A 7,945-nucleotide genomic window follows, 5' to 3' on the forward strand; every position below is an offset into this window, starting at 1 on the left:
TCGGCTGTTTCATACCCAAGTGGCTGTCCAGAGAATGATATTTGTCAAGAGTTTGAGCGCTGAGAGGAGAACCGGGGGTGGAAAAGTGTAATGACCCACTTAGCGATCTCACTCGGCTTGAATAAGTGGCGTACTTAACCCGACATCGTGGGACACCCGAGCGAACTTAACTGGAAATTGCAAAGATTGTCAGGCCGAGCTGTCCTTCAAACACTCAGGCTGAGAAAAACAGCCTCGAATGTGTGAGAACCCAGGAAATATTATACTCTCAAGCCCTTCCTGAGGGATCTACTAAAAAGCTGGTGGCGAGCCTTAAATACGTTTAATTGCCCATCTCGTCGAATAACACATAAATACTACATGCTCTAACGAAGGAGAAAGAATACAACTTCAAGTGGGAGGAGAGGGGGAGAGAAAAGGGGAAACAGAATAAATTCATTGACTGTCATATTAACAATAGGTGGGAGACAAAGGTCGTCGCCTAAGGCTGACAAACCAAATAATATTAGTTGGCTCCATCTGAAATTGCCAGGATCTGATCATTTTTGACGTGCATAAAAGACAGCTCTATAAGGTTCGATAAGCTAATTAAACATTATTATAAAAAGGTATTAGAATGAGGCAATCGAACAAAAACACAAACTTACCTACCTTGCAAAAGAAATGCAAAAACAAAAACGTGCTACGATGTGGATGAGCCTTGAAAAATCTCGGGTCGAGATGAGGCCGACACGGAAGGACAAATCCGGAACGGATCCACTCATAGGAGGTCCCAGGAATGGTAGAGACAGTACGGTTTGCCGGGGACTGGGGGAAGGGAAGGTGGCCTTGTCTCTTAACGGGGACAAAAAATTTCTGTCTGGGGTAATGAAAAAAGTTTTGGAACGAGACGGTCGTGGTGGTTCCCAACAGTGTGAACGCACTTCGTGCCACTGAATTTGTACACTTTAAAATGACTGAAATGACAGATTTTATATTATATATCTTTCTGCCACAAGTTTAAAAAAAATTAATAATGTAATATTCCAAGAATTATTGATCGCCTATTTTAAATGGGTAAATTGTATGGTATATGACCCAAATCTCAGGAAAGCTATTTATAAAAATCTATATATATAAAAAAGAATAAAGGAAGTCGTGCTTTAAAAAAATAAGAACAAAGGAAACAGGTCACATAGAGAAAGAAATAGACAAGCGTAACGCAACATACAACAAACATTACATATAATAATATGGTAGAGTGGAGACCGGCATATCGGTCACAGCCGTGAATGCAAAGAGGCTTAGCTCGTCTAGTACAAGAAAAAGATTTTTCAATCAGCTTGCAGAGCCAGCCAGCTCTAATCAGAGTTATTTAGAAAGACTGAAAATCACAGCCCAGGCAGAGGTAGATCAGGCAGTGGCAACAATAAAAAGCAGGGGTTGGACTCTGATGTTAGACAAGGTAGAATTCAGGCCAAAAAGCATGAAACGTGACAAAGATGTTATGTTATCGGGCCAACGGAGGTGTGACAAACAGCATGGCAACCGCACCGATAAAGGGGGCGCTAGGGAGGTGGGAGGAGAAACGGACAGACACGGACAGACACGGACAGACACGGACAGAAACACACTGCAGATAGGCAACACGCTGCTTCCGGTCAAGTGAACAAAACCCAAACCAAAAAAAAAAACCCAAAAAATAACCGAACAATCTAATCAGTGAGGAAGATGCTCTGGCTCTGTATGAAACTGACATCACGGTAAAAGGGGATCTCCCCTCCTCCGAAACATACATGAAACGTTCACCGGCACACGTGCCCACACGCACGCATTATGTCACAATACGTGTCATTAAGTACAGATGATACAGATCCACATGGTGGATTATAACGTGCCCCAAGTGGAAATTACAAACTAATTCAAAAAAAAAAAAACAAATTTTCTGCCTAGAAATTTAAAATCTCTCTCAAACCACTCTCGGAGGAAAAGGCGAAATACAAATTGACATTGCAGGATTTTGTTTAAGATAATGGCACTACGTATCGGCATCTTTGGGATAGTTTGAAGGCAAAGGGGAAAAAATCTTGACTTCAGATACTTCTATGAGTAAACAAAATAATCATGATGAAAATAAGCGAACTAAACTCCCACTCGAGAGAACCAGATGAACAGAGGACCGCACGATAAGGAATTGATGGCGGCAGCAGAGATCAGTGAGGCCGTGGCGTGTAGATGGTACAGCCGCTTTGGGAAAACATTCTGGCAAGTCCTCAAAAAGTTAAACCCAGAGTCATCCTCTGACTGAGCGGTTCCACCCCGGGCATCTATCTACCCAAGAAAACTGAAAACGTCCATCCACACGGGAACTGGGGCGTGAGTGTTCACAGCGGCGGCATCCATGTTACAAAATGATGAAAAATCCTGAAACTCTGCACAACGTGGGGAAAACTAAATAACACTGAATCGTACTCTTTAAAGTCATTAATTGTATGTTACGTGACTTGCACCTCAATTTTTTAAAAGAAGAAATTAATGAGGTAGAAAGTAGAAAAGCCATAAAACTCATTAATAAATCAAAATTCCGATCCTTTGAAAAAATTAACAAAGTAGAGAAAAAATTAACAAAGTAGAGAAGCCTTTCATTATTGAGAAAAAGGAATAAGGCACATGAACACAAAATCAGAAATGGTACGATTGTCCGTGCTGAAAAAGAAGACTTGTTAAAAACCGTAATAGACTACTTTCCACAGTTCTATGAAAATAAATGTGAAAACTTCGATGAAATGTATAGTTCTCCGAGAAAGTACAATTTATCAAAATTGATCCCAGCAAGACAAGTTTAAATAGCCCAATTTCACAAAAGAAATGGAGAAAATTATGAGGATATGTAAAAAGAAATCAAATGAAACGGAAACCACTCTTAGCTGTAAGAGCAGAAAACTTAAATATATTTTAAACTGCTCAGATTTGCTCATAGGAAGGGAAAATAAGACTTCTCTGAATACACCTTTTTCAGTCATTTTAACTTTCGAACCTTGTTAATATATCACACATTTATAAAATTAAATCAGATCAACAAGATCTGCGAGGAAACCCCGAAATTGAATACAAACAAGCAAATGGGTATAACTGTGTGTTAGTTTGATAACGTAACCATATAAAAGGAAAGAAATAATGAATCCCAAGTACTTTTCGAGCCCGTTAATCCGTTCGTGGACGGATAAGAAATGAGAGAAAACCCGCACTATACTGAGAAGTCGAATTTTGGGGCTGCAGTTCTTAAGCTATTTTCTGTGTGCCGTAGGCTTGAGGAAAACGTCAACGTATGGGTATTGTTGAAAACCAGGAATCTTTGTAGGAGAAGGGGGCGCAAAAATGCAATCGAGGAGGGCGGGAAGAACCCCAAGATGTCAGAATGAAATTACAATGAACTGATTTTTAAATATTTACTTTTTAGTCTCTCCTCTGAATCTAGAAGGAGGTAACAGGCCTGAGACAAGAAAAATCGAAATTATTTGTGCCAGATAGTAAAAGCATTCAAAACGGATGCAGACATGTCAAAATTTCACAAGCACCAACTTGTTTGTTTAGATCATTAACATTTAATGTGATTATAGTTTTGATTTAAGTTTTAAACTTTTGGTTTAAGCTTTTCTTGCCATTTGTTTTGTATTTGTTCAGTCTGGTCTTGGTTCTCCTCTTTTTCTGCATTCTTTTGGGTGACTCGAGTATTTTTCATGATTCCACTGTATCCCTTGTTTTGGCTTATCAGGTCTCTTTATGATTTTTGGGGTTGCCCTAGATCTTTAACTGATCACAATCTACCCGAAACGATATGCCATTGATGTATAAGAAATTACAATAGGAGACTTCCATTTCGTTGGTCATGACCCTTGAGCTACAGTTGTCATACATTTTCCCTTTATAAATGTGTAAAATCAGCACCGTATTGTTACCGTGTTTCTCGTTAAGATCCATCCATTTCTGCACGGTATCGTTTCCCTTCTTCATTGCCTGCAGCCTCCGTGGGCTGCTTGTGGATTCGTTCAGCTTTTGTACCTCTGAAAAAGTCTTTATCTCGCCCTCATTTTTGAAAGATGGTTTCACTAGATCTAGAAGTCGAGCTTTGTTTTCTCTCCATGCTTCAAAGATGTCCCTCCACTGCCTCCTCGCTCTGATTGTTTCTGATGAGAAATCTGCTGTCGTTTTTAGCTTCGTTCCCTTATAACCTGTATTTTTTTCCTCCAGCTGCTTTTAAGACTTTTCTCTTTATCACTGGTTTCTAGCAAGTTGATTATGATGTGCTTCCAGGTAGTTTTACTCAGGTTCCTTGTGCTTGAAATTCCTTGAGTTTCTTACGGGGGGTTGAGTTTATCGTTTTCATCAATTCGGAAACAGTTTTAGCTATTATTTCTTCAAATATTTTTTATGTCATCTCTCTCCTCTGCTTCCAGGATTCCAATTACCCACAGGCCACCTGAAATTGTCTTACAGCTCGCTAATGTTCTTTTCATTTTTTTATTATCTTTTCTCTGTTTCATTTTAGATCGTCTCTATTGCTGTCTTTAAGTCCCTTAATCTTTTCTTCTACAATGTCCCAATTTCTGCAAATACCATTCAGTGTATTTTTCATCTCGCAAATTGTTGTTCCATCTATAGAAGTTTGGCTCATGCCATTTATATCTTCCGTGTCTGTACTTAACTTTTTGCGCATGTGGAATACGATTATAATAACTGTTTTAATGTCCTTGTCTAATTCGAACATCTGCGTCAGTTCTGGCTTGGTTTCAATTGATTGATTTCTCTCTCCATTATGAGCCGTGTTGTTCTGCTTCTTTGCATGCCTGGTACATTTTGTTTGAATGACAGATGTTGTGAATTTTACCTGGTTGGGTGTTGGCTATTGTTGTATTCCTATAGATATTCTTGAGCTTTATTCTGTGCTATTAAGGTCCTCAGAAAAGGGTCCTCAGAAGACCCTTTTGGGTCTTCCTTTTGAGATTTGTTGGGTAGAGCAGAGCAGGGCCCAGTCTAGAATTAATTAGCTCCCACTACTGAGGCAAAAGCCTCTGCATGCCCTACCTGCTGCCTCGTGAGTCTCTGGAGTTTTCCAGTGTGGCAGGTTGGAGGAGACTCTGTTCCCAGCGCTGTGTGAGCACCGACGACCGTCCCCCCGGCCCTTTCGGTGGTTCCTTGCTTAAGCTCACGCAGCCTGTCATGCGCGTGCCCTGGTACTACCGAGCTGAATACTCAGGAGGGAGCCCGTGAAGATCTCGGGGTTCTCTCCGGGTGCAACTCTCTCCTTTCGGGTCCCCTATCCTGAAAACACTAGGTACCTTGTCGTCCCCAGATGCTCACCCCACGTCCTCATGGACTCCAGGAGTCCACCAAGTTCCACCTCCAGGCAGCAAGCTGGGGCCATAACAGAGCTCATATCCTTTATTTTCACCTCTCAGAGATCACTGCTCTTTGGTACCTGATTCTCCGTGTCTTGAAAACCACATGTTTTGTCCAGTCTTTGATTGATTCGGGTGGTGGGACGTATCTGATCCCCGCTATTCCATGTTCGAAGCAGAATTCTCCAGCCATTCATATATAATGCATCGATATAGTTGGGCTTAATAAGTTCAATCCACTCTCTTGATCTATAATCCTTTTCTCTCTTTGACGATCTGCTTTCAAATGAATTACTTTTTATTCCTTTTTTTTTTTTTTACTCTATGAGCTTAGAAGTTATGTAGTCGTTTATTATTCTTTTAGTAGTTACCCCAGAGATTATAACATGCTTCCTGCACTTATCAAAGTCTAATATTAAATGACACTTTTATGAGTAATGCAAAAATCAGAGAACGCGTTAGCTCTACCTGCCCTCTCGCAAATCCCAGGCCGGCGTTGCCGTGGGTTTTCATTCTGTCCATATTTTTAACCCAATGAGGTGTGACTGTTGATCCCTGCTGTCTACGTAGATTCCTATTTACCTGTTTATTTACTGATTTGTTGTTCTTTATACCTCCCCGCTCCTCGAAGCCTCCTCCCAGGTTCGTCCTTTGCCTTTCGCGTGGGGCCTCACGTGACAGACCCTGCGCTCCTGTCTGTCTGAAATGCCTTCATTTTACGTTCAGCTTTGAGGGGTATTTTCTTTGCCTAGAAACCCCAAGTTCTGCAGCTAATTTTCTTGCAGCAGCTTAAAGATAGCGTTCCGATGCCTCTGACTTCATTCCTGCGGAACATCAGCCATGAGCCTGAGGCAAAAGAGGTGAGACACACCCCGCCTCGCTTTGGGGGGGACCAAGGACTTGGTGTCAGGGAAAGCCAGCAGCAGTCTAGCCTTTTTTTTAGGGGGGGGAAGTAACATCCACCTTGGAATCATCTTAACTCCCTAAAACCGCATTAGGGCGACCGTGGGGTTCTGGTGCCCTCTGCTGCCCGGCAGAAGCAAAGCTCAGTCCCACGGAGGACGGCTGGCCTATGTCGTGAAGGGCTCTGTAACGTGGCCAATATAAGGTCTGTCCCGAAATGAGCCCGCGAAGAAGCAGGACACACTGACTGGGGGAACAAACAAAAAGTAGTAACAAGCCCGCAGGCGCCCAGATATTGAAATGACCATAAATTGTCATACACGGGTCTCGAAATAAATATGCATTCTTTGATTAAGCAGATAAAAGACAAGAGTGAGAATTTTGGCGGAGACCTGAAAATGGGGAAAAGACAGAAACACAAGTGTGTCCTAAGCCTCTTACGACCGGGCGAAGCCTCGTGGCCTCGCCGGTCCCAGAGTCTGCTTCGTTCTGCTTCGGCGGGCACGGCGGTGACGGGGTGACTGGGTGACTCCGTGCGGGTGCAACTCAGCGGCGCCTCACCTCCGTCCCCCGTGGGTGCCACCTGGCTCCCACCCCAGGTCCCAGGACTGGCTCCGCACTCAGATGTGTAACACGAAAGTGGGGTGCGGGGTAATCCTCCAGGCAGCGAGCCACTGGCCGGTCAATGCACTACGCCCCGTCCTCTTCCCACACGGGGCCTGCCGATGGCCCGACTACGGCCTCTGGGGACACGCCGCTAGCGGACGGCGTGGCCGGCGCACTCGGCGCCCGCCCTGTCTCCGTCACGCCCCGCGTGGCTCCACTCCCTCCCTCCCGATCTTCCTGCGGCCGCCGTGACCCAGTCCCACGAACCAGGTGGCCAAAGCAGCAGACATTCGTCATCCCACAACTCTGGGAACAGACGTCTGAAGTCCGGGTGCCAGCCGGGCTGGCTGTGTTGTGTATATAAATAGAGTTCAGCATGAGAAAGAGGCAGTTCTGCCATTTGCGACCCCGTGGATGGGCCCGGAGGGCATCCGCAGCGTGAAATAAGTCAGACGGAGGAAGACAAATCCTATGTGATTTCACGTACACGTGGAATCGCAAAAATCGGAACTCGCAGAAACAAAGAACAGGTTGGTGGTTGTGGGCTTGGGACGGGGTCCAGGGCACACACTTCCCGTTATAGGATGGACGCGTTCTGGGGATTCTCATGCACAGCGTGGGGGCCACGGATGACGCATCTGTACTATATATACTCGCAGGTGCTGAGAAAGTAGATCTTACATATTCTCACCACAGGAAAAAAATGCTACTCATGTGAGGCGATGGAGGTGTAAACTACTCTATTGTAGTAATCATTTGTTTATATATATATATATCAAATAATCACATTGTACACCGTAAACTTACGCAATATTATATGTCAATTATATCTCAATAAAGATGAGGGGGACGGGATTCCAAGAGGAATAGAAGACAGAATGAGAAGCCCAATGTGCATGGATATATCTTTATCTATGTAAAGAAAATACGATCATTGGACAGTACAGGTTAACGGGGCAGCATAATAATGCAAGAAATAGCACCGCAGAATTTACCCAAACAGAAGAAAGAGACCAAACGCAGATTCAAGAAATTTTTTTAAAAGCCCGAGCGGGAAA

The sequence above is a fragment of the Pteropus medius genome, unplaced genomic scaffold, assembly GCF_902729225.1.
Source record: "Pteropus medius unplaced genomic scaffold, Ma_sr-lr_union100, whole genome shotgun sequence".
NCBI lineage: Eukaryota > Metazoa > Chordata > Mammalia > Chiroptera > Pteropodidae > Pteropus > Pteropus medius.